This window comes from Myzus persicae, unplaced genomic scaffold (genome assembly GCF_001856785.1).
Source record: "Myzus persicae strain clone G006 unplaced genomic scaffold, MPER_G0061.0, whole genome shotgun sequence".
NCBI classification, from domain to species: Eukaryota; Metazoa; Arthropoda; class Insecta; order Hemiptera; family Aphididae; genus Myzus; species Myzus persicae.
The window spans coordinates 135,977-141,339 of record NW_019100658.1 but is presented as its reverse complement, the minus strand read 5'-3'; positions in this window follow the sequence as shown (position 1 = coordinate 141,339).

The window sequence follows — 5,363 nt, the reverse complement described above, 5'->3', positions numbered from 1 at the left end:
TTTTTTAGATTTCAATTTAATTACAGAAATAGTTGAATGATGAATAAATTCATTTAATTTAGAATTAAAAACCTCGAGCATAGAATCAACATCATCAAAAGACAAAGTGGAACACCAATTTTCTAAATTAATTAATTTATTTAAAAGGCCAATATTTATTTTTTTTATATATTTTACATTTTGACTATTACTTTGGACTTTAAACAATTCATCAGATAACATCAGTGTTGTAGCATAATGATCAGTTATATCACATCGTAATATGTTTGAACTAATTTTATTTGAATCTACATTTTTAACAAATATATGATCAATGCAAGTATTTGAGGATTCAGTGACTCTGGTAGAATTATTTATACATGATATATATTCATGTTTAGCCAATACATTTAAATAATCATTGCTTACATTGGAAATTTTCATAATATCAATATTAATATCGCCACATAAAATATTTAGGTAGTTATTTTTATTTTGAGATAAGAAAAAGTCAAGATTATTGATAAAATTTTCAAGATTATCATTTGGCGATCTATATATACAGATTAAAGAAAACAATAATACATTAGATTTGATTTTAAGATGAATTGAATTACAATTTAATATAACATTTTTTTCAATTTGAAGAATGTTTAGGGAATCTTTAATTAATATTGTGACCCCATCACTTTTATTTAACGTTCCCAGCGAGTTTATAGATTTATAACCATTTAAAGAAAATTCAACATCATTCAAAAGCCATGTTTCACATAATACAATAATACTAAAATAATTTTTATAGAACTTAGCAACATAGCTAGTTCATTGAAATGATTATTTATACTTCTTATATTTAATTGGAAAATTGATAGATTATCATTTGATAGGGGGATATCTGCTATAGAATCTACATAATTTGAATTAATATTATTTATATTTAAAAGCTTATCAATGTTTAATATATTATCATTCATTGGAAATAGAAATTATTATTCTTATTCTTAATTATATTGAATGTAAAATTACTAACTATAAGTTTTCGATGTCTTGAGATGATTTAATTTTCATTATTTTGGAAACCTCGTTTTTCCTTACTAGAATATCAGCATTAGACAGCCATACAAATTTGAAATTTTTTTCTTTCGCAGCGCGTCTAGTTTGTGAAAACAGTGTTCTTTTTGATTTTGTAAGACGTTCATTAATATATATTTTTTCCTTCGGCCAATTATTTTTTATAATATCCGCTGTCAATTTCATAGATCTAACTTTGTGAATTAGATCTTTGCGCATGTCCAGTGATGATAATTTCGCCGTTATAATATTTTGCTTGGATACCAAAGAATTTATTCTATAGGCTTCAATTACTTTACATTCAGTATTAGTAATTTTACAAATTTCTTCCACAATATCAATACAATTTTCATTAGTTGTCTTGGGTATACCTATTATGTCCACAGATATACCTAAATTATGTTGTTCAATTTCATCAATTTTATGTTTCAGTATACAAACTTCATCTGAGAGCCGTTTATTCTCAGCAATTATTTTTTCATTTACAAGTTTGATATTTTTTAGTTCACTCACAATAGTATCAATTTTTTTATTAAAATTGTCAAATTGCGAGCTCATAAAAGAAACTGAACTCATGAGATCCTCAATATTTTTTTCCATAGGATTAACCGAGTTTACCTTGCTTTCCGTTTTTTGGTTTTTAGGAGATTTTTGAGATTTTTGAATATCAGTTTGGCACTCAGTGCAATTAAATCTTGCTTTCGTATTATTTGACATTTTTTTAAAATTAATTTCAGAGTATCCCGCACAATAGTAGTGCAAAAACTTTTTGCAAGTAGAGCACTCTAATATATCATCCTTACGTGTAGAAGTGTCAAAACATTTTACACACGTAAAAGACATTGTGATCGAAGATAAAAATTAATTGAAAACGAGCGAAAAGTACCGTAGATTATTAACGATATAAAATGAAATACAGATAACGGAGACCAGAAAACGAAACGACTTACTCCAACGAACTCTAGATAAGAACTGACCATTTGGCAACATCTTTAACGTACATATCTTGTAAGCACAACTTGCTTTAATTCAGGGCACTGTTCCGCTTCATCCTTAATTGATGAAAGGTCCTGATCTCAAAAATGAGCCACTGTTGTTATTTCAAACTCGATTACTGGTTCCGATAGCAAAACTCGGTAGAACATTGTTTGGTATTGACGGTGTTCTGGTGTTACATTAATGTGCCAAAACTCTGTTTGACGTCTGCTGTAAAGACAATAATATATGCAGACGGTTATTTTACCACAACTATTCCTGGTAAATCTTACTGTAATTTTAGTCCCGGGTATGGATTGTCATTCAGTGACAACCCTAAAGACGTCATGGCTGAAGCATCTTATACGTCTAGTAGTTTTGTGGTGGTAATCTCTAACTATATCACGGCTTGACGTGGAGTACAGTAGAATAGTTCTATCTCATGCTTTTCCGGTGGTACTTTTGTCATGTGAATACTATCTAAGTGATCCTGCATTGCTGCGTTATGTTCATTACGAAAATCTTCCCACTTTCCTAATTTGGTTTCAAGTCGATGTAATCGCTTGAGAGCAATTTGTTTTGCCTCTCTTAACCTCGGTGGGACTGTCATAAATGGAAGATGTACAAATTACAATGTATCTGCCATCCGCTTGTCTTCGTCTAGTACTGGTCTAGACTGCTTCACATTTCAAGACGGCTTGTGTCATTTTCCCTACCATAGTTATTCTTCCATCTACCAAAATCTTTGCACAGAGTTATCTGTGGATTCTAAAGTGGTAGAAAGTGTTCTTTCTTCTATACCCGTGATATGTCTGATCAAGACCTATGAGACTATAGTTGAAAACGTTACTGGTTCATTCAAACTACTTTTTCGTCTATCTATATTAAGGAGATACAGAAACTTCAGAAACACATTAGCTCCGAACATCATATCCATCGGTAGTGACTCGTGATACTCAGGATCCTCTAAAGTGATGTCAGCTATATTTTCTTCCGAATTCGAGCTGACTATGTTAGCCCGGTTATACGTAGTAAGCACATCCGCGGTAAGATTTGGCGACGTTTGGCGGTTTGGTCTGACTAATACTTGTTTAGATCCTTTCATTAGTTAACTAATATAACTAATACTTTAATTTTTTAACTGTTGGCATCGCTGTACCCGCAAGTGTTCGAATAATTACGTTACTCCTGCTTCGAGATAAATCTAGACTTTTGAAGCAGTGTTCGGTTATGGTAGTTTCATATTCACGATTATCACTGTCGAGCAGTGCACGGACCGATCGGAACTGTCCATTGGTGTCTCTACTGCGACCGATGCAGTTGAAAGTAGCACTTATACGGTAAGCTCGAGCTTCAGCTGATACGTGAACACTAACTATTGGTTCTACCGTAGGACCATCGTCGTTTTATGGGTCATTTCTGGATCAAAGGTGCAGCTACGTATAATGCCGTCTGCTACACTCAATGCACACTTAGATGGTTTTACTTGTGACGTCATATGTTCACTAAAACACATAAAACACCTCCTAAGATTCTTGATCGTCTTGATGCATTTGTTTTGGTGTCATCTCTTAAAACAGTGATCAGCAAGTGTCTAGCTGGGTCCCACATACTTGACATGTAAATTTCTTCATCTCTCGTCGATCGGATTGTGTACTCGCTCTTTTGGACGGTGTTCCACTGAAAATGGTGTATTCACTTTTCTTTTCAATGAATAATCTGAAGTTATGTCTAAAGTGGATGCTTCTTTTTCATATATTGCAAAATCTTCCCCAACACCTTGAATAAAATCAATTAATGAATTATTAAGAGAAACTATAGCTGATATGTTAATTTTAGGTGATTGTAAGTCCTTGATTTATTGTACAAATAACTAGTTCCATATTACGGGCAAAACACAAGTTCCTTTTTTTAAGCTTTGAATGAAGTTGTCTATCTTCATTTTGAATTGTTGGGTTTTAATTTAAATCTTGGGGGACGAGGTGACCGAGTGGTCTGACACGTCCGCTGTGACGCAGCCGGTCGCGGTTCGATCCTCGGACACCGGGCGGCATTTTTCTCCGGACAAGTCTCGGTGACCGGAGAACAAGTGCCGCCATCCCCCAATCGGGCATGGCATAAACCTACGGGTGCCCAATAGAAATTCTGCCAAACACAAACACACACGTGTATGATACGAGAAAAAGAAATTTAGATATTCATTGATATCTTAAAATGCTCCCAGTGCCTCATTTTTTCTTTATTCTTCATTTTTCAAATGATTCTAACCATAGAAGTTAAAAAGTACCTGGCATGTAATATGTATATGTAGGAATTTGGTTATTATATATTACCTATTAACCTTTTATAAATGAATTTTAATCAATTTTACATTTATCATCACTAATAATATTTTCATGTATGATGTAACCCACTTGACTGATAAAAATAGTGTCATTTTGTGCACAAGTGGGTACTACTGTAAGTTGAATTTTTAACAATTGAACCTATAAAAAGAAAAACATTTCAGTAACAGTTCAAATGATTACAACTATTTACAGGAATAAATACCAATTATTTACTATAATAAGAGGTACAGCATAAGTTTCGTAGACTATTCAAACAATTTTCTACTGTTTCACTTATTGATGTTTCTGTCACTTTTGTTTTTTTCGTTAAAATAATAATTGTTCAGAGAACCTTTCAATTTTTTAGTTTATTTTATTTTATTATCATTAATATGAAGATTTTCCGCAACACCCATCCTTTTTCTGTTTAATCCATACTTATTTTATACGTGATAAAAGCTTGAAACGGCCCTCATAAAATCACATTAACAGTTCTCTATACATCAAGAATAATGAATGCAAATACTGAAAGTAACAGAATAACAGGCAGTATCGCATAAATATTCTTGTCTCCGAATAACGATGACCAATTTAAGCCTGAGACTAAAACTGAAACTTTAATACTGACATGAGTCTGACAAGTAACAAGTATATCATGCACGTACGATTGTCAGTCACTTTTTATTTGTATTTTGAGTGGATGGCCTGATGGCATCATTAGTATGGTAACATCAAATATCAACGAATAACATCATGTTCTTGTTAATGGTAGATACTAGATATGATAACATATCATGGTAATACCTATCATGGTTATAAGAACCTAATAATCATATTTTAATAATACTATAAACTTGTCCCCCACCACCCCCTCATAATTTTTTTATGCTTTCGCCCCGGATGTGGAGCACTGATGTATTTAGAGAGCACATGCAGATATAAAAAGTAACCGACTCACTTACCAATGTTTTGATTCCGAGAGGTGCGATGAATAATGTATTAATTTTATAA